This window comes from Balaenoptera physalus (genome assembly GCF_965194825.1).
Source record: "Balaenoptera physalus genome assembly, chromosome: 6".
NCBI classification, from domain to species: Eukaryota; Metazoa; Chordata; class Mammalia; order Artiodactyla; family Balaenopteridae; genus Balaenoptera; species Balaenoptera physalus.
In genome coordinates, this window is record NC_138885.1 from 123,498,241 (window position 1) to 123,521,297 (window position 23,057).

Genomic DNA, 23,057 nt, shown 5'->3' on the forward strand with positions numbered 1-23,057 from the left:
TGTTCCATGAAGATTGTCCACATAAAAGTCTGCAGTTTCACAATAATCCTTCAAAAGGTCACTTGAGAGGAACCCAGAAATGCTAGCCAACTTAGTGAGGGAGTAGAGAAACAGCAAAAATTAGGCATAATTAACAGCCTACATGGAATATTTTTGTACCCCAGACAAACTACTTAGAGCAATCCAGACAACATCTGCTCCTAGAGTAACAGAAAACAAACCTGACTCCATATTGGATCTATTCCTTTAGCTTTAACCCTTATGCTCTGTTGCCTGTGCTTAGTCATGCGGGCTCTGCACCTTTGTAAAAAAAAATATTGCCTGTAGCCTGAAATATACACGATAGTCCATTCTCAAGACTCTGACCTTTAAAGGTATAACACTTTTCCATTCATATAGAGATAAAAAGTTGCAGAACAGGACCACTTATTGAAGAGGCTGTCTTTTCTCCATTGTATGTTCTTGCCTCCTTTGTCGTAAATTAGGTGACCATATGTGCATGGGTTTATCTCTGGGCTTTCTATCCTGATCTATATTTCTGTTCTTGTGCCAGTACCATACTGTCTTGATTACTGTAGCTTTGTAGTATAATCTGAAGTCAGGGAGCCTGATTCTTCCAGCTCCGTTTTTCTTTCTCAAGATTGCTTTGGCTATTCGGGGTCTTTTGCATTTCCATACAAATTGTAAAATTTTTTGTTCTAATTCTGTGAAGAATGCCATTGGTAGTTTGATAGAGTGAAGTAAGTCAGAAAGAGAAAAACAAATACTGTATGCTAACACATATATATGGAATCTAAAAAAAAGGTACTGACAAACCTAGTGGCAGGGCAGGAATAAAGATGCAGGCATAGAGAATGGACTTGAGGACATGGGAGGTGGGGAGGGGAAGCTGGGGCAAAGTGAGAGGAGCATCGACATCTATACACTACCAAATGTAAAATAGATAGCTAGTGGGAAGCAGCCGCATAGCACAGGGAGATCAGCTCGGTGCTTTGCACCGGCCTAGAGGGGCGGGATAGGGAGGGTGGGATAGGGAGGGTGGGAGGGAGGCTCAAGAGGGAGGGGATATGGGGATATATGTATGCATATAGCTGATTCACTTTGTGGTACCACAGAAACTAACACTGCATCTTGAAGCAATTATACTCCAATAAAGATGTATAAAAAAAAAGTTGAAGAACAGAGACTAACATTTCTCTTATTGGAGGTTTATAGAAACATTGTGACCAGACCTACCTGGACAGCTGCAAGACCAAAGGATTCCAGCACCAAGAAGTCTGCAACAACCAGCCACACCCCCTCCCCTTTTAGTACAAAAGAAGCCTGAATTCTAACTCCGATTAAGATGGTTCTTTAGGACAGTAGTCCACCATCTTCTCCATCTGCTGGCTTTCTGAATAAAGTTGCTATCCTTTGCCCCAACGCCTCATCTCTCAATTTGTTGGCCTTTCATGAAGTGAGCAATACAAGCTTGGACTCAGTAACACTAGAACTATTCAAATGCATGAAATTTTGGTTAATCCATTCATAATTTTGTATCCTGGATTCGTTATGAGGATATTGCTAGCTACAATTCTCTTTGGCGAAAAAAAAATCCATTACTATACTGCTATTAGAGAATCACTAAAAAGTGCTTACGTGAGTGAGGCAGTTAATCCTGATTCAAGAGTAGGAAATTTGATTGTGGCATTTGTGAGAATATCCTTGGAGGGAAACTGAATCTGGAACACGGCAAAGTTGATGACAATAAGCCTGGTGGAAACTGGTCTATTTTGACTCTCTGTTATTTCATGTAAAAATCCTATTTGAAAATATTTAGTACAATCTGGTACAATTTAGACGTCTGAGAAGAGTTTTGAAGGTTGTTGGATTCTCAGACTGCTGGGATTCCTCGAGCAAGAGGCAAAAGAGAGAGAGACAAAGAGAGAGAGGTAAACAAGGGAAAATAAAATAAAGAATGGGCCATTGGATTTGGTTTCATGGAACATTCAAATAAATATACAGACCAAGTATCTTTGCTGACGTGTATAGAATATGCCTTTCTTTGAAAGCACAAGACATAAGCAGATATCCAGAAGAGGTAAGAGGAGGAAGAATCTTGGGTTGACTGAACTCAGAGGGATCCTTGACATCATCGCACCAACCTTGTCATCTCATCGTCAGAGACGCTGAGCTCCAGGAACTTAGGGGAGTTGCCCAGCTGAGGCTCTTTCCTCCATGAGTCACTTCTCTTGAAATACAGCACACTAAAAACTCCAGCAGTTCATAGAATCCCTCTGTGACTAAAAGGAAGAACAGAAGGGAGCGAAGAAGGGGGAGGGGAAGATCCTTGTTCCAGGAAGAAGCCATTCTTCCTGTGGCCCAGCCCAGAGCCCCTTAAACACATTTTTGTTAAATATCAAGCTGCCTCTTCCTCTCCCCTCTTACTCCTAGTTATCTTTGCTAATATCATTAGTTCCTGAAGTTCTCTGCCCAATTAAAAATGAAATGAGCTTGAGGCTAGAATGTAAAGACATTTTTAAAACAGCACATGATATAACCATATCAAAGAAGAATAAATTGACTGTTTAAATTTTAATCCTAATAACTTACTGTCTTACCAAAAAATATTTATGAGAGTATATAAATGCTAACCTAATAAAAATATGCTCCGTGACCAAAATGTCCCAAATGTTAGTTAGCCGGAGGATGGATGCTTGCAAGCTTGGAAGAAAGATTTAGGAGTCTTGGGTTTTATCTCTAAACATGTTTGACCTTGGGCATGTCATTGTACTTTTGTTGCAGCTTCTCAGTCCATAAAAAGGATAATAAAATTACCCACCAAAGTTACCTCAAAGAAGTGTTCTGATGATTAATGAGTTGATGGTGGCTTATGCACATGAGATGGAAGAAGTGTATAAAAATGTAATATCATTGTTGTTGTAATTACTGTTATTGCTCATACATGAGGAGCAAATACGGGGGCTGGCAATATGTCAGTCACAGCTAAAGAGCGATCTGCCCAAGAAAAGAAATGAGACCATTTATGAGTGGTGACTTCATTTGCACTTTATTTTCAAAGTTAATTATTTTAGTGAGAACCATCTTAACTTGAATAATTGGTACAAAGGAACATTTTCAGAACCTGATTTCCCGGGGAGGGGGGCAGGATTTGGAACATGTGGAATGTTCTTAGTAGCCAGCACTCTGACCTTTGAAGCACCCTTTGGATCTCAGTTTCCACGTGTATAAAATCCAGTTGTAGGACTGGATGATCTTTGAGTTTTCTACTAGCTCTGAGAGTTTACAATTCTTCCACTCCCAAAACCCTCAAGGCTGATCCCGCAGCTGATAAAAAATAGAAGCCCAAAGGCAGCCATCATTGCTAGTTGCGGAAGGTTGGTGACAAAACAGCAGTACAGTGGAGAGGTTTTGCGCAAGGACTCTGGAGTCAGACAGCTGTGCTGGAATTCTTGTTCTGCAACTTCATATTAGCTTGTGGGCAGGTTTCCTCCCTGGAAAGTGGAGCTCAAATAGTATTTCCTTCAGAGGGTCGTTAAGAGGGTTAACTGCAGGGGTTAGGAGAGCACCTGGTACATGGGAAATGCTCCATCCATGTCAGATCCTATCTCTGAGCTCTAGGCAGAGGTCCTCAGCACTGACATCATTTCTCAAGTACTCACTGAATGTTCATTATGCACCCACTGTGCCCCTAGCGTGGTGCCCACCACCCAGTAGATGCTCATGCACAAGTTGTTTTTTTTTTTTTTCAAGAAAACTTTGAATTACTTTATGAATTCAAATCGTGGTTCTAAGGGTTAGGAACTCTAGTGGACCCAAATATGAAGAAAGCATTTTCGGGGGCCTGGGGCTGCCCCAGATGTACTGAAAATGATTGAAGCTAGGAGGATACACTGGCGGGAAGCAGACTAGGAGGAAGAGTGGCGAATGTTTGCCTTTTTTGGCTCACCAGACTCCAACCCCCGTGCAAGGTTCGGAGAATTTCGCATTGTATCTTATCTTGGCAGAAGTGGTGCCCCATCTCCCCAGATGTTCAGATCCTCTCCTCCCCTCCCTCCTCGCAGCCACTGCTCAGGACAAGAGCTAACCTCAGCCAGCGGTTGCTTCCATCAGGGATTTTGAATATCAAGTACTAAGGCAAAGAGGAGCTGGTTGAATTCATGAGTGTTTGTGGGCGGTGGGCAGCAACAATGTGATTTCCAGATTGTTTCTGCTAAAAGAACACTGTTATGTGCCCTGCCTCACGGCTCTCCGGAGCTGCCCAGGTTTCCGGACTCTTCTCCCAGTCTGATCTGCAGCCCTCCCATCGATGCTGTGAACCTCTGCTCCCTTCCAATTCATCTCCTATTAGGATTAAAAAAAGGTAAAGAAGACTGCTGGGCCTCCTGTCACCCTATTAGGGGTTCCTTATGCCAAATCATCACTACCATCACTGATGAAATGGATCAGATGTGGATTGGATATTAGATGTTGTTTTTGTGACATTGCTAATTTTCTTAGGTACTTTGAATGATTTTGTGATCGTGTAGGAGAACATACTTATTCTTAAGAAATGCACACTGAAGTGTCATGATACCTGAAACTGAGTTTTAAATGGGTTAGCCAAAAAACCTACTACATATTACACATATATAACATATATACATACATATAACATATATGTGTTTGTATGTTTATGTACGTGCATGTAAACACATTATCTATCATCTGCTTATCTATCTATCTATGAATTTAACTGTTGGGCAAATTGGTAAAGTATTAACAATTGATGGATCTAGGTGGGTTCATTGTACTGTTTTTTCAATATTTCTGTAGATTTGAAAATTTTGAAAATAAAAATTGGGGGGAAAATAAAATGACAGTATATTATGAATTGAGGCATGTCTTTAGGAAAAGTCCCTATGTAACCCAGGGATTTCCCCTGATCTTGGCAGCTGGTGGATGCAGCACATTAACTGTAATAACCCACAGTGCCCAGCATGTCACTGATATTCAATGAATGAATAAGTGAGTGGACATTTCCATGGCTTTTTAGCCCATTCGCTGCCACTCAACATCAACTCCCTGCAAAGTGCCTCCCCCCCAAGTAGGTGGGACGGCTTTCACGTGTGCTCAGAGCCAAGGCTGGTCCTCAAACTTGTCATCCATCCATTAATTCACTCACCTATGCACTGTCATTTATCTAACAAGCACTTCCTGAGTCCCTGGCATGCTATGTACAGTAGCATGCTAAATGCCAAGATACAGTTTTGAATCAGACAGCCCCCCTCAGGGATCTTACATTCTAATGACATCTAAACTGCTTCTTCCCTCTTCTCTTCCCCTGGACCCTATTTGCTTATACCCTGTAGCAGTCAGGGACCTTTGAGGTGACAAAGCTCCCCAAATCAATATTCATTTGGAAAATGGAGAGGTGCCTCTCTCCCTCCACGTGTTAACACTGGCTTGATATCTGTGACAGTATGTACAGTTCTTAATCATGACAGATACCATCTACTGAATGGTTTTCCATGCCAGGCACTATGCTAAATGCTTGTTTCCATGATCTCATTTAATCCTGTCCAACGAGGTAGATACAATTAGCAGCCCTTTTTAGCAGGTAAGGAAACTGAGGCATAGGAAGTTTAAAGCAGCTTGCCTAAGTTACAGGTCCAATAAATAATTAAACTGATATTTCAGGTTTAAAGCTGCCTGGCTCTATGTTGCCCCTTTGCCTCATGGAGGTTTTGCTGAAATACCTGTTTTGGATTTAACCTACGGTCCCTCTCACCCTAACACTCCTTCCCTGTCTCTGTAAGATTGATGGTCTCTGTGGAGATGGTGCCAGACCCAGATGTGAAAAAGGGACTTCCTGCTATTCTAGGAAACATCCCTCTTCTCCTCTCCAGGGTCGAAGACTTTGCTCTTGGGTCCAGCCTCTTGGGCATGGCTCCACTGTCCCTTAGAAGCAGTTCATTCCCAGGAGGCTCCTAGCCCTTCATGCAAATGGACTTCCAGCAGGCAACTCCAGTCCCGGACATCACTGCCTTGTCCTGAAGAATTAGGCAACACACAGAAGTTTGAGGGGGTCTAGGTTTTCATTAATTCTAATTAGGATATCAGTGAAACACCTTCATGATTACTGAGGTAATCAAAAAGAAACCAAAAACACCTCATTCCATCTACATACACTAACTTTTTTTTTTCCAGCATTATCTTCTCTGGGAATAACCAATGTATGCTTGTATGTAGTTGTTGGGATGGATGAGCAATTCCATTCACCTTCCTATACCTAGGTGCCAAAGTAGCAGTTAGCTCATGTTAGGGTTGTGACACTTTGCACTGTCTCCTCTTTCCAGCAGCACATGTATAGGTGGGTTACAGAGAGCTGTGTCGTGAGTTGGAGAAGGAAGCCTGCCCTATGCTAAGGGGTAGGTTTAATAATCAGGTCAGTTCGCTGTCCCAGGGCAGAGGAGTAAGAGCCAGAGACCAGCTTCCTTGTATCATACGTGAATGTTGTTGGAGTATATGATCTTTGCAGATACGTAAAAAGCCATGTATGCCTCAAAGTCTAACAGGCATAAAGTGTGAAACCAGCGTTATCTGTCCTCCAAGAGAAAAGGGATACAGAGAGATCATAGTAGAATACACCAGAGGTGTGTGCATAGGAAGTTCCAGAGACCTTAAAGAAGTTAGGGAACAAGAACTTGCCCTATGTAGGATGAAGAATTAAATATTTTGGAGGGGATGGGCAAGTACCTTTCAACTAAGGTTTCTTACTGTCACGCTTCTCAAACTGAGAGCTATATGCGTGGGGGGGGGGAGGAAGTGCATTTAGTTTAAAAACAAGTTATTAAAATATAGTGAAATAGTAAATATCAGAGTTCATAATCCATGATAAATGTAAGTGTTGTTCTATGAAACCTTTGTTTATACCTACATATGTGTATTTATGCTGTGGGTTGTACATACTTCTTTCTGTGGGTTGTGGTCAAAATATTTGAAAGTCACTGTTGATATCTTCAGTAATGACCCAGAATATTAATTAGTTTATATTATAAAATTATTCTCTCTTGTCCCCAAAATGACCACGGGTACAGTTTAGCTGCTGTTGCTGACATTTTTCTTCTTTTTGTTTTTCTTCCATTTTAACAAATATCATTTGCTGTTGTTCAATAGGGGGTTAATGGACGTAAACCTTCTTTTATGAGACAATGGCTTTCTTTTCAAAGCTCCTTTTTATTTAATTTTTAAAAAGAAAACTACAAATTTTAATTGAAATATATAAAAGATGTAAATAAAGGGAGAGAATCCTATGTGTCCTTGAATACAAAGACTCAATAGCATTTCAAGTCTATTGCAAATTGGATTTTCATTCCTTCATAGGTAAACTTCGCTTTTTAGTTTCGTTCATTCAATCCTTCTACTAATATTTGCTCGTTACATTTAAAATTTCCAAGACATGTAGTTATTTCTTTTCTATGATATCTTTTCAAATCTTTCTGAGGATGTTAATCTGTTATGAAATCTTTTGCCTGCCTAATTAACTGTATTTCCTCAGGCGTTCATTCTTTTTTTGTTGTTGTTGAATTTGGTGCTTTTTTACAGTAGTGCTTCTCCCTAAATACTTGGAGATACTTGGTTTCCTGTTGATCTTTGTATTGAAATTTTCTGGCCACCTTCCAGTTATACTTAATGTTGTGGAGAGACATGAGAGTGGATAGGAGAAGCCTTGTTGACAGGACAAGTCTTCCTTTAGCTTCTCTAAGTCTGGAAGCTTCCAGTGCCCATGTTGATGTGTTATTCTCCAGATATTGCCTCTCTAGCATGTGTCCACACTCAAGGTTCTGTCCACGAGCAAAAGCCCCAGCTCTCCAGATAGCCGACTCCTTCTCGTACGTACATCTTTCCAAGCCTCCGCCCTCCGTGTATGCTGCTCCTTAGATCCGTTGCGTCTCAGCTGGGAGCTCCTCTGGGACTTCTCCCAACATGAAACTTTGTTTTCCTCTGATGATTAACCCACAGTGCTGACCCTTAGGGCTCTCTTTCAGTAGTTCTTCAAATTTTCTGGTCCATTGAGGACACTCTTGTTTTCCAAGATGATATTGATTAATTGCTGATATTGATCCGTCTTAAAGTTTGCTCCAGCTCCCAAAACATGAAGTATGACATCAGGCATATATCTTCTGACCCAGTCTTTTAACAGTCCCTTTGAAGTTTAATATTAACTTTTCATATCTTAAATCACTACCTCTCCCAAAAAGGGTAAATAGTATGTCCATTATCAGTCCTCTCATTTTAGCAAAGCAATAAAGGGATTTTGTAATCTTTTAGCAAAGCAATTTAGGTTTTTTGCTTAGAAAAAGTAAGAGAGAGCAATCCCAAGCATATAGAATTATTTTTTTCTTGTGGGATTACTTATATCATTGATACAGACTGGGTCACAGTTAGTGCTTTATATACATATATATCACCAAGTGAAGTGGCAAATTTCAAATCCAGCACATTGGTGAATCTATACAATAGGTTTTCACGATAGGTGTCATTTTACTTTCCACTGGAACATCAGGGCAGACACTTAAATGATGTCTTTACCAGACTTGCCTTCTTTCCCCCAGTAGACAGAAACAAAGAAAGACTTGAATAAATTGGCTCAAAAGCCAAAAAAGCTTGTCTTCTGAAGTTTCAATTTCCCTGGAGTGGGGCTTGTTGCCTCCATCTTCATATTTCTGCAGTCTCTTTGCATCTTAGGTTAGTTGCACAAATTACAATCCATATCCCATTCAAGTACAAGGGCAAAGGAGCCTTCTAGGGTAGTTATTGAAGAAAAGGCTGCATCTCTGACTAAAAGAAATGCTGACCTAGAACCAGACAAAAACTGTATTGATAGGAGACCTTTCCCCTTAATGGATTGATAAGATCAATCAACAATTGTGCACTTCCCAAAACTAAACAGGAAACTCCTTTAAGTTTCAACAGGCCTAGTTTTAAGAAATAGGAGAAAACAAGGAGACCAGAGAAACTACCAAGAAATCACTGCAGTGACTACCTGGGAATCATTACAGGAGGGATTTGGGGATATTTGCTTTCATTTTTGCTGGCACGGTGGATGAATTGGGTCTGCTTTTTCCTCTGCAGCCTTATATAACAGTCTTACTTTTTCAGGTTGAATGGCGTTCACAGTGGTTCTTAACCTCATTCTCTTCTGGCTAAAATTATGACTCATTTTATATATGCAATTGCCTTACTCTTTCATTTTTCAGTGGAGCTAAAGGGAGGGAGGGAGAGGGAGAGGGAAAACAGAGGAGAGGGCAGGTCTTTAAAGGGAAGTCTGAAAGATGGGGTGAAAGATACTAAGGCTGGCAAAGAATCTGTCTGCTTGGTTTTCTGGAACTCGACCTCCCTCCTTCTGCTTGGAATGTTGTCTCCATTCTGTCTTAGTTTAAAAATCATGTCCTCTGGGCAGCCTCACCTGACCCTCCAGACTGAACATATCCTTAACTTTCTGTCCTTATCCTTCTTTATATACTCATGTCTTTGTGACCCCAACTGGACCTTAAGGTCACGAAGACAGTGTCTTTGTTTTGCTCACAAGTGGTACTGCCAAGATATTAGAGAGTGCCTGGTGTGTACGGGGTGCTCAAAAAACATTTGCTGAATGAGAAAATGACTTCTTCTTTCCCACCACTTACACTGAAGGTCTAATTGGGTGTGGGAGTCCGAGGGGTTGGGGCAAGTGAAGTTTCCCTGGCACTCAGTGGAATGTTTTCCCTTGTCCTCTTGCCTCTATTTCAGTTTTCTTTTTCATTCACACATTTCCATCTCAAGCTTGGCTCAAAAAGTGCTAAATATGATGACTTCAATATTTTGCCGAAGGATTGTGTCTTGTTATTATCTGTCTAAATATATTCTTGACCCCGCATTAATATGCTTTGTAAAAAACCATAAGAATTCAGTTATAAAGCCTCTTGGATAAACTGGTTATAATTTTTATAAATTGGAAATGAAATATTAATGATGTTGTACGAGTTCAAGCTCTTATATGGCTGTCATTGCAGGAAGTCATCTCTTCTGAAATCAAATCTGTGACTTAATTCTTTCTAAAAAAATATTTTGACTACTACAAATAATCAGGAAAAAAATGTCATAAATCATAATAGCATATGTAATAGCATAATATGCTATTAATATTACATATTACATAATATGTAATAGCATAATAATCATAGCAAAGGGGCCCAATTAGCTTTCAAAATAGAATTTGTCATCCTGATGATCTAATGTTACCAAATGAGGCATCATTTTCACAAAATGTTTAAAATTAAGGGGAAATAAAAATTGTATGAAGCAATTTAACCTGAAGTATTAATTAAATGTAGTAATTTAATAAGCAAGAATGTTAAAAAAATTTTAAGAATTACTCCAAATGCTAGAAAATATTACCAATATAACATAGAATAACAGATGTAGGAAACCAGAGAGAAAATTGATTAAAACTATTAAATAAACTAATTTCTAAGTTAATAATAATGTTGACAAATAAATTAGTTGTATGGATTTATTCTACTCATATATCATGTTAATAAAGTTTAATTTATCCTTTCTTCATACTTCCAACTTGTGATTAAAAATACATTAATACTCCCTTTTAAAAATTCATGTATAGTTTTACACTGCAGGGAGAAATTTCTAGAAGCTTCTATCCAAGGTGAGTTCCCATATAAATGGATAAGAGATGTTAAATATGTCAATTTAAACAAGTAGTACATGAAATGGTTTTATTTTAAAGGTTGTTTTATCTGATCAGAAATGTTAAACTTATAACTTATTTAGTTAAAATATTAAAACATTAGGAGGCAGAAACATTAAGGTATAAGTAACAATAGAAAGATAGTTTATATCGTTGTTATCGGAGACGAAAAAACCCAAATGTAAGATGTATTAACTTAGACCAAGTCTACATGTAGTTAAAGGTTATATGTCTACCATTGTAGCCTGGCCACAAATACAGAGAGAACAGTTGTACTGAAGCAAACATACCCCAGTTGGCCAATTATGAGTTTAGCATAATGATAGCTGTAGAGTATCTAGTACCTGCTGAGATCAGAGCTTTATATTATTTTAATTAGTGTGACTTGCTCTATCATGTTCAAGGTTCAAATAAGGTCAAATCTCCTTTAATAACCATGTTAATCACTTGGTGCTTACTTGCCCAGATGTTCAGGAAGTCTGTTTTCTCTCTTGGGTGCCTCTACCAGGAACACCAAAGGGTTATTACACAGTCCAGCCGGGCCAGTCCTGCTTCCAAACGTCTTGCCAACAGAATCTGGAGAATCTGTTTAGTCTACTGATGGATCTTATTTTCTGAGGTTGTTGTTTCTTTGAATGCCCCTGGTTTATGCTTACATGTTCAGCCGCAGCTCCCCAAAGCACAGATTCCTTGCCAGGATAAGCCATGCACTCTGCTGGAACCAGCTTTCAGTAATGGAGACCCTGATTTTGGGCCTTGGAGTCCAGGCCAGTTTGTTCTTTCCTTCTTGGCAAGATTCCCCTTGCAGACAATCTCAACCCCTTCAAGAGAATCAGAAGCCCCAAAGGATAGGAATTGTAAGTCTCTCTGTGTTCCCCCAAGCTCCCGGTTCCCTTTGCAAATTTGCCCACCTTCTCCTCAAAACCTACCACTCCATCTTATCAGGGAGTAATGGAAGGAGCCTACTTTGATAGGTCAAAAACAAAACAATTCCAACCAAAAATAAAAATTAAAATGAAGGAGCAGTTCTTCCTTAAACCAGGAAAATATGCTTCAGATTTTTGGCTGGGTGAGAGGTGACCGACATTATTTAAATGGCAATATCTCTAGGTAAATTTTTCAACTCCAATCAGTAAAAACATATTCCAGTTTATCACTCTACTCCTTCTTGTACTAACCTTACTTTCTTCCAAGCTTGTGAGTAAACTATCTCTATTTTTGGATGAAAGAACTTTTTAATGACCACTCCATAACACGTTGACAAAGAATGAGGCCACCCTTACAGCTTTTTCTCAATGTTATTTTTATTTATCTATTTGTTTGTTTTTACATATGCATATAAAAGTATATATTCTTTTTTTACGTTCTCTTCTATTATAGGTTATTACAAGATATTGAGTATAGTTCCCTGTGCTATACAGTAGGTCTTTGTTGGGTATCTATTTTATATACAGTAGTGTGTATATTTTAATCCCAAACTCCTAATTTATCCCTCCCCCCCTTTCCCCTTTAGTAACCATAAGTTTGTGTTCTATGTCTGTGAGTCTATTTCTGTTTTGTAAATAAGTTCATTTGTATCACTTTTTTAGATTCCACATATAAGCGATATCATATGATATTTATCTTTCTCTGTGTGGCTTACTTCACTTAGTATGATCATCTCTAGGTCCATCCATGTTGCCACTCCATAACATATTGACAAAGAATGGGGCCACACTTACAGCTTGAAAATATATATATCTCATGGTATATACAGCCAAGAAATAACTCTTAATTTTCTATTTCTCCAAATTTAACTTCCTGTATTTTTGATATCCTTACCCAACTTCAAAGGCTCTCTCCTTGGAAGAAAATTATGAACCAAATCTAAGTTATCTGACTAAAATACAGCAAGAAATAATTTGAATTTGTTACAGATGGGTTACAATTTGATTATTTCCCTCATGTTCAGCAAACATTGGCAGTCTGACCATAATCAGATATAGACTTTCTATCTGAATCGAATGAAACCAAACAACCAAAAAAACCTCTTTAGTTTAGTTATCTTTCAATCAGTTTTTGAATATGATGTTTTTAGATTCTGTGTCTTTATGGTAGAGGCATTTAGATGTACTTTCTTAAAAACACATGTGTGGTTTTTATTCTTCTCTTAATACTCATGCTTGTACTATTTAATATCAGAGCTGGAATTTATTTTCTTCTATACCTTTCAACTTAAAGTCTTATTTTTGGGAACAAAGACTTTCCATTTCTGGTCATTTGTGGGGTCTCCTTTTGAATTTCAAGAGTTAAACATTGTTTGAAATTCACTTAAAATTTTTTTTTCTCAGTCAAATCTAGATGTCTCCAGATTTTGATGTAATATAAAAGATTGAAATACCACACGTGTAATTTTGATTACTTTATATTCAGTTTCCAGTGATTTGTTAAGTAGAATTAATAAATTGAAAAGTTTTGTAGGAGTTCATAAAAAACCACTCAGGGTAAAACCTCTAACACTGATAACTAAGTTTATCCTGACCAAGTTCTTTTGAAATATTTAGAAGTTCATTTTCAAGGTCAGAACCCCACGTATACGGTACTCTCAGACATTGACTTCTGTTGGATTTTATGTCAGAGTTAGCCCATTTGCAACACTCCATCTAGCGTGGAGGAAAGAAGATCCTCTGCATTAATTAGGACTTTTTTGCAAGTGACAGAAAAATACCTCTAACTAACTTAGACAATGAAGGGGGTTTATTGGCTCATGTAATTAAAAGTCTCAAAATAGATAGCCTTCAGACAAGGTTTGAACACACACTTCAATCTCTTCAAGAAGGATAACATCTCTGGTTCTCCAGGGTATCTTACCATCCTTCATTGTGCCCAGCAGCTCCAACGGCAAAATGATGGCAGCATTCTAAGACCTCACATTTTCATATCATACCGTATGGCATAGCTTCACAAGCCTTGGGATTTACCATCTCTTTGACCGAAATTGTTTAACTTGCCCATCCCTGAACCAATCTCTGTGGCCAAGAGAATGGAAGACATCCATAATCTTAAATTAATCAGCCACCGCCCCCTTCCCAGAGATGAGATGGATCCGTTGGGCAGGGGTGAAATTCCTGCTATACCGTGCTGGCAGGAAATTGGGATCATGGATATAGAAGAGGCAACCATCAGGTACCCATGACACTCTTCCTCTCCATGCTCTTTTCTTTCCCATTGCCTTTTAGTAGGAGACACATGAATGTAGGAAAAGCTACCCAAGGTGTCGGCAGCTTATCTGACTGCTTTCAGATGGGTGTCCTCCAGGGTAACCTGTCATCTCTTTCCACAAGGCAAAAAAAAAAATGTTCGTACTCCTTCTTGTTGATGTAATTTATTCAGCCATCAGTTCATTATTTTCTTCATTCATTTGCTTACTCAATATATATTTATGTGTCAGGTGTTGTGTTTTTCTTTCCATCTCTTCTTTTAGGACTGAGTGAAGGTGCTGGGCCTGGTTGAAGGAGTTAAACCCAGGTAAAGCCAGCGTACTCAGAGGTGATTAGAGCAGAGGGGACAATGTTTGAGTCATCTTCTTTCCTAATACGCAGGCCTCCAAGAGCTTTGCTTCATGAGTTTATAACCTCACTCCCACTCTTACCTAAAAACGCCTGGAGATTTCAAGGATTGTTAATTAACTACTCAAAGATAATCCTTGGAAAACTCCTATTTTCAAACCAAGTATCTTTTAATGGTATTTTAAAATTCTCTTCTTAGATAACAAAGGCAATCACTGCCATTTATTGAACGCCTTTGAGGCAGGACTTATTCATTTTACTTACATTATTTTATTAAATCTTTACAACAAACCTCCAAAGTAGGAATTATAATTTTACCCACAAAAAAATGAAGGCATAGAGAGGCCAGGTAAATTTCTCAAGGTGGAGAGTGACAGAACCAGGATGTAAAACTGGATCTGTCCAAGGCCAAAGCCAGTATTTCTTCCATGGGTTTCTCACCCCCATAGGTACACCGCACCCTGTTAGTAAACATCAAGTCTTATTTTCATTATTAGGTCACCCTCAACCTCATCTATCGTATCAGTGTCTATTCAGTTCCATTCAGTAAGTCATTCTAAAACTGATATCTGGACCTGGAATGGACGTACGAGAACATGCAATAGAATTGCATTTTCCAGAACTCAGGTTTCCAGACTCCCAACCCAGAGTTCTTTTCTGGATCCCACAAAGGAGATGACACAGACCCCTCTTAAGCTTACACTCTAGTCGGAGAACAAGACTTACAGAAGACAACTTTACCTTGGTTGTCAAAGCAAATTGTACAAATACAGTAGAACATCAAATGGAATGCCATCAACAGTAAGAACTACAGGAGGAACCCCGAGTGCGCTCTGTTTCCGTGATCTCTTTTACTTTTCACAATTATTGGAAGAAATCATCTTTCGCCTTGCCTCATTGCTCCACATGGAGGAAATCCCATCAGAATGACATGTCTGCATTAGAATAGAGTTATCTGACTGGTGGATAGCCAGGATCCTACAGATAATGGTGCAAGTTCCTTGACTGGGTAAAATTAATCTATTTAAAATCTGCAAGGCTACAACCACTGGCGATTCATCCTCTTCCCTCTCTGCCAGACCAGTGCCAGGCAGTGACCCCAGATAAGTTCATCTGCTCAGGTGGCTGGTGCCATACTTCAGGTGATGGCGTGGGCACAGATGATTCACCAGCCCTGCCCTTTTGGCCACAGGCTTAAATCCATGTTTTCCAATCTGCTGCCACTTTCATCTCTATCTTTCTCTTGTGTCTTATTTTTCAGTTGCTCCAGAATTCCACAGGGGAAGAAAGAGGTGTTATTATTTACTGATCTCTTAAAACTCCCTAAATATAAAGCATCCACTTTCTTCTTCATTTAAAACCCAGCAACAATCATGGCTTATTCCTGAGTCAAAGGAACTCAACATAAACCTTCTTTATTAATACTATTTTAGTTTGCATTATAAATGCTCAGCAATGATTTGCCAAGATCTACCTTTTAAAAACATGTGGCTGCTTTTCCTCGGGCTCGTGGCTGTTTATTTGACTGTAGTAGGGGTCTGTGGTGGCCTATATCACAGCCCCCCACCCCTCTGATTTCAGCCACAGCAGATGTGGAGGGTTCCTTGTGAGCTCAGACCATCCCACCTCAGGCAGATGCCCTGTATCACTCCTTTTTCAACCTCAGAGCCCTCTCCCAAGCTAGGAGGTTCCTCACCCAACCTGCAAGCAGAGTCTGGAATTGTGGAGAGTCAGTGTTTGCAGGGGCAACCCTCAGGCAATGAAGGAGAGGAGTCCGTGAGTGAATAAATGCTCCAGATGCCTGTCGTTTGCATGGACAATTCTGGGAGGCATTGGGAACACTTCTCAGGAGGTCCCAGTGGAACTGAACGCCTTTTTCCCACAGAAGTGATGGATTACACACCCTTTCGTTAGCATTTCGTCTTTCCTCTCTCTGCTCTCTCACTCCTGCTTCCAGGGATTACCTGTCAATTAAACCACCTGCAGTCAAATTCTGGCTGTGCCTCTGGGGAGACCCAACATGAAGCAATGAGAAAAGAGGACAAAATCTGTCCAGGAGGAGCAGACTTCTCCCCCCTTGCGGTAGACGATCCCCCCAGCCTACCCGCTACACAAAACACACACCAACACACATCACCCCATGTGTGTACATACACACTCAGGGATAGGTGTGCACACACACTCACAGAGACATACACAGAGACACACATACACAGACACACACTGTGACACAAACACATACACAGACACATATACACACAGAGACAGACACACACACAGAGCAGGCCCCGGTCATTGTCTCAGGTCAGGTTTTGTGTCACTACCTAAGGGTAAAAAGAGAGATCATCTCACCATCAAAACCATGCCTCTGAATGCTGGCCTTCCTTCACAGCCTGGGCTTATCTAGCTATCTTCTTGATTTGTCTTGTTCACTACAACCAAGCAACTTGTTTGAGTGCAAGACAGCATCTTATAACACTGAGAAAATGTCAAGGTCTTATTTGAGCTGAATTACAATACAGTTTCAAGTTCCTGTGACGGCTTATCCTTACTTGGAACAGTTAAACTATATATACATACATATATATATATATATATATATATATATATAAGTTTATATGTATTTGCTATCATTTGCCCATTTTAGCCAATAGGCCTTTTCTTTTAGATCTTGACTCCTAAGTTTTCCCTAGACCACCTTCGTTCTTTTGTTTGGGTTATTGCTATTGAGTTCCCCTTTGGGTTTTTGGAGGAATACAGTTTTCTTTCTACTTGGGTTCCAGGACTATTCCTTGAGGTGCAGGATAAAACAATAACTTTGGAAGCAGCTTCCCACACAGTCTTTCCTGCTGTCTCACTGTAGCCGCAGCCTAGAATCCTACTCCTTTTGTATCCCCATAGATGGTTTTTTCTCTTAGAGTCTCCGTATTTGGGGTCCTGTGACAGATTGGGGTCCCCAGAAGCATACACTGAAATTACCATACAATACATTTTGAAGGGAATGTTCCCAACATCAACAGCTGGGGTAGGAGTAAGGAACGGGAGCAAAACTGGACAGAGGGAGAAGATGGGGTGCAGCACAGGTGCAACAAGGCCTTACCCACAAAGAGTCCTGAAACTAGGAAGCCTCTTTGGGGTCCTTCTGAGTTGCGGCGAAAAGCTGGCCTTCAAGATATGGAAGCAACCTAAGGGTTCATCAAGAGATGAACGGATAAAGAAGATGTGGCATATATATATACACAGTGGAATACTACTCAGCCCCACAATAGAATGAAATTTTGCCATTTGCAGCAACATGGATGGATTTGGAGGGTATCATGCTTAGTGAAATAAGTCAGACAGAGAAAGACAACTACTGTATGTTATCACTTATCTGTAGAATCTAAAAAATAAAACAAACTAGTGAATATAACAAAAAAGAAACAGACACAGATACAGAGAACAAACTAATGGTTACTGGTGGGGAGAAGGAAGCAGGGAGGGGCAAGATAGGGGTAGAGGATTAAGAGATACAAAGTACTATGTATAAAGTAAATAAACTAGGATATATTGTACAGCACAGGAAATATAGCCATTATTTTATAACTTTAAATGGAGTATAACCTTTAAAATTGTGATTCACTATGCTGTTCACCTGAAACTAATATAATATTGTAAATCAACTATATCTCAATTAAAAAAAAAAAAAAGCTGGCCTTGATTACCTCCTTGGGGACCAGTCCTTGGATGCTGGCTGCTCTGGGAAGAGATAGTGACCTTGGGCGTGGAAGGGTGACTCAGGCCAGGCAATTCCTAAAGAGAACTGACAGCTGAGGGCTGTTGGCTGCCAACATTCCCAGCAGCTGAAGAAATAGATCCTTCAGCACCAAAGGAATGGGGTAGGGATCTGGGAAGCACAGTGCAACATCCACGCTTCCTCAACCCTTCTCTCCTTATTCCTTCACTAGTCATCCCTCATCCTCTAAGTCTCTGGTGCTCAGCTCTGTCTAGAAACCTTCTGGGTGAAAATCAAAGATCTAACAATGTCTTAAAAAACAACAACAAAAAGCCCTATAAAAATTGTGGCACAAGGTGGTCCAATTTCTTAAAAAGGAAAAATTGAAACATCAAATCTTTTTTTTTTTTTTTGTAAATGAAGGTTTATGTTTCAAAATATATTTCTGAAACCTAAGACCTTCTTTTCCAGGTACACTAAACTTTGTGAATTCTGTAGGAAACGGAATCTTTGTTTTAAAAATAAACGTTAAAGCAATTTAAAAATAAAGAAGACCTTCCTTTTGAAATGCTGCTAAAAGTTAAGCAAGCCCACGGGCACTATGAACCAAACTTCCTAAGAGTTTAACATTTGAGAAGATTGCAATAACAGATGTCCTAGAGTATGTGGCAGGATTCTTCAGTAGTTTAGGGAATACCAAGCAGACGACTGGTTAGAAATTTACACGTTTTTTTCCTGAATTTAAAATACATTCTAAGGTCCTTCAGACATTATAAAATCACAATCAAGCCCACTTGGAGGTTCGAACAACTCAATATTAAGTCACTGTTACGACCTGAGTTGTATACTCCCCCAACCCCCCAAAATAAGATATATTGAAATGCTAATCCCCAGTACCTTAGAATGCAACTTTATTTGGAGATAGGATCTTTACGGAGGTAATCAAGTTAAAACGAGGTAATTAGGGTGGTCCCTAATCCCATACTCTTGGTGTCCTCATAAAATGTGGATCTTTGGACACAGAGACAAGACACATGTAGAGGGAAGACAATGTGAAGACACGGGAAGAAAGCCATCTGCAGCCAAGGAACGCCTGAGGCACCCAGAAGCCAGGAGGGAGGACACGGAACAGATTCTCCCTCACAGCCTTCAGAGGGAACCAACCCAGCAGACACCGTGATCTCAGACTTCAAGCCGCCAGAACTGAGACAATGAATTTCTATTGTTTAAGCCTCTCAATGGTGGTACTTGATTACTGTAGCCCCAGGAAGCCACTCTGACGGCACCTTTTTCATTCAGCTCACGCTATCGTCCGTGAAGGCAGCAGAAGTTAGGTGGACTTGATCTCTGTTCAATCATTCGGGCAAGTTACTTAATTTTCTGAGCCTATTTTCTCATATGTAAAATAAGAACTTAATAATACCGACTATATTCTTTTGAGAATTAAGCAAGCTAAAACAGATAAGACCCTTCTTTTCTAGGTGCATATAAATTCAAGAGCACCACATACAGCCTATTGACCATCTTCCAACAAATGTTTATAAGTCTAGTGGTGGGTAGTCTGACTCTTGTAATTTTTACGCCCCTTAGAAATTCAAGCTCAGCATCACGTCTTCTGTCCGTTAGTGCCCATTGTTAATATTGCTGTTACTTCTTCTTATTAATTTTCAATGATCAAAGCTATAAAGTCTCCTGGAACAGAACAATGAATTATCTGTATGTACTAAGGAAGTCATAAACCAGAAAGACAACCTTAGAGCAAGCACCCAGCCTTTCTTGACATGCCACTGTGAATCAGTCTGGGGACACCATAGACTAATTAGCATTATGAGTCATGGTCAAGGAGTCACCCAGCCAGAGAGCAGCTTCCAGTCTCATTTTAGGCAGAAATGTACACGGGGCTGGGTCTTAGTTCTCCCCAACCAGGGATTGAACCCGCGGCCCCTGCAGTAGAAGTGCAGAGTTTTAACCACTGGACCACCAGGAAAGTCCCTCCATGCATTTTTTAACCAGATAATCACCCTTGGTTTGTATGGCACAGACTCTTTCAAATAATATCGCAATCTTACAAAACTACATATAGATGATCTTTGGACTATTGTTTAGATTTAACTATCTGAATTATTTTCTTGCATTGATAGAGATAAGTAAATGTTGATTAAATCACAAGATACCATTTCACACCTATTAGGATGGCTATAATTAAAAAAAATATGGGAAATAGCAAGGGTTGGTGAGGATATGGAGATATTGGAACCCTTGTGCATTGCTGGTAGAAATGTACAGGTGCAGTGCTGTGGAAAGCAGTTTGGTAGTTTCTCAAAAGAGTTTAACATAGAATTGCTGTATGACCCAACAATTCCACTCCTAGGTATTTTCCCAAAAGAATTGAAAGCAGGGACTCAGACAGATACATGTGCACGAATCTTCACTGCAGCATCATTCACAACAGCCAAAGGGATGGAAGCAACCCAAGTGTACATCAACAGATGAGTGGGTAACAAAATGCCGTATAGGCATACAATGGATATTTGTAAAAAGAAATGAAGTTCTTAATTATTAGAGAAATGCAGATCAAAACTACAATGAGGTATCACCTCCCACCAGTCAGAATGGCCATCATCAAAAAAATCTGCAAACAATAATTGCTGGAGAGGCTGTGGAGAAAAGTGCAACCCTCTTGCACTGTTGATGGGAATGTAAATTGATACAGCCACTATGGAGAACAGTATGGAGGTTCCTTAAAAAACTTAAAATAGAATTACCATATGACCCAGCAATCCCACTACTGGGCATATACCCAGAGAAAACCATAATTCAAAAAGACACATGCACCCCAATGTTCATTGCAGCACTATTTACAATAGCCAGGACATGGAAGCAACCTAAATGCCCATCGACAGGCAAATGGATAAAGAAGATGTGGTGCATATATACAATGGAATGTTACTCAGCCATAAAAAGGAACGAAACTGGGTCATTTGTAGAGATGTGGATGGATCTAGAGACTGTCATTCAGAGTGAAGTAAGTCAGAAAGAGAAAAACAAATATCATGTATTGAAGTGTATATGTGGAACCTAGAAAAATGGTACAGATGAAACAGTTTTCAGGGTAGAAATTGAGACACAGATGTAGAGAACAAACGTATGGACACCAAGGGGGGAAAGTGGCATGGGGGAGGAAGGTGGTGGTGTGATGAATTGGGAGATTGGGATTGACATATATACACTAATATGTATAAAATGGATAATTAATAAGAACCTGCTGTATAAAAATAAAATAAAATTCAAAAATTCAAAAAAAAAATGAAATGAAGTTCTGATACATGTTACAACATGGATAAACCTTGAAAAGGTTATAGTAAGTGAAATAAGCCAGACACAAAAGGACAAATATGTGACTCCATTTACATGAAATATTGAGAATAGGCAAATTCGTAGGCTCAAAAAGTAGATTAGAGGTTACCAGGGGCAGGGGGTGGGAGATAAAGGGAGTTAATTGCTTAATGGGTACCAGAGTTTCTATCTGGAGTGACAGTGTTAATAGATAGCGGTGATGGTTGCACAACACTGTACATGTAATTAATGTCACTGAATTACACACTTAAAAATAGCAAATCTTATGTTGTATACGTTATACTTTACTACAATAAAATAAAAAGAAAGAAAGGTCAATTACATAACCATTCTACTCTTTTCATGTGAAACCAGGGGCTCTATACACATTGATGATCCTATTTCATCCTCACACAACGTTATGAGGCAAGGATCACTGTCTCCATCTGACAACTAAGAAAACTAAGGCTCAGAGAGGGGCTCGTGGCCAAATAGCTACTACCTGAAGAGCTGGGACTGCACTGAAGTCTGAGGGCTTCCTCGGCGCTAAGTAGATGAGACATAAATTTTTCTACCTATGATCTATCAAGAGGCCCAAACATAAACATCCATTCCTTCTTCACAGTATCAGATCCAGGTTAGTAGTGGAGACAGTCCCTTTGGGCCCCGTAAAGAAGCACTTCCTGCCTCTGAAGGTAAATTGAGCAGTTTTCTCAAATCCGGTTGATTATTTGTAAAGATAAGGTTTGCCTTGAAAGTGTCACTGGAATCTTTTATGTATTTGTGATCTCAGTTGTCTGGAAGACAGCCAAGGATCCAGAAGTGAGGAAAAATCACCTGCTAACAACCTATAGGAGAGCAGAAATGAAGGAAATTATGTTCAGCTGGCTATTATGCTGAGGCTGCAGCCCTTTTGCATATTTTTGCAAAGCCTTCTCTTACCCCAGCATCCAATCTGCAGCTTTAGCAGAGAGGAGCTGGCGTGGGGAGGGGAAAGAGACAGTGTTTCCAAAGAGAGTTGAAGGGGCTTTCCTGGTGGGCCAGCAGTTAAGACTCTGCGCTCCCAGTGCAGGAGGCCCGGGTTCGATCCCTGGTCAGGGAACTAGATCCCGCCTGCCGCAACTAAAAATCCCGTGCGCTGCGACGAAGATCCCACGTGCCCCAACTAAGACCCGGTGCAGGCAAATAAGTAAATAAATATTAAAAAAAAAAAAAAAAAAAAAGAGGATTGCAAATGACTCTGAAGAAGAGAATCTCCCCTTCCTGGTGAGGTGGACATCCTCACTGCTCCCTCCCATGTCTGGTCCTTTCATCTTTGTCTCCTTCTTGACTCCTCTTTATCTATTGGAATTTTAGGTGTTGGTGATGCTCATGATTCTGTCCTTCCAACTTCTCTTTCCATATTATACCCTTGCCCTGAACGACCCATACATGCACATGGCTTCAGCTACGCCTGGTCCCTGATGACATCTGCTTCAGCCCTGTTGGCTCTCCTGAAATTGGGAGCCTTGTATCCATTACACATCTCCAACTGGATGTCCCTAACTGTATTTATACACTTCCTCTGAAACCTCAGTTTCTGTTGGAATGACAGCACGAAACAACCCGTCACCCAAACCAGAAACCTGGGAACCCTTCCAGACTCTCTTCTCCTCTCTCTTCTTTTCCTTCATGCTCCTTAGTTTTTCTGTCTTATCAACTCTATCTCCTGTAGGTAGTTAATCCACTC

At 39.9% G+C, this 23,057-nt stretch overlaps 1 protein-coding gene across 2 annotated transcripts in view; it reads left to right on the forward strand.

Moving 5' to 3' along the window:
• The window catches only part of MOGAT1 (monoacylglycerol O-acyltransferase 1), a 125,321-nt gene extending 119,180 nt beyond the window's left edge, over positions 1-6,141 (forward strand). Inside the window, exon 7 of one of the 2 annotated variants that reach the window (XM_082464681.1) lies at positions 1,208-6,141. The gene's annotated coding sequence lies outside the window, so the exon portion shown is untranslated. The remainder of the gene's footprint in view (positions 1-1,207) is intronic. The other variant, XM_082464682.1, reaches the window with a different exon arrangement.
• The last annotated feature ends 16,916 nt before the right edge of the window (positions 6,142-23,057 follow it).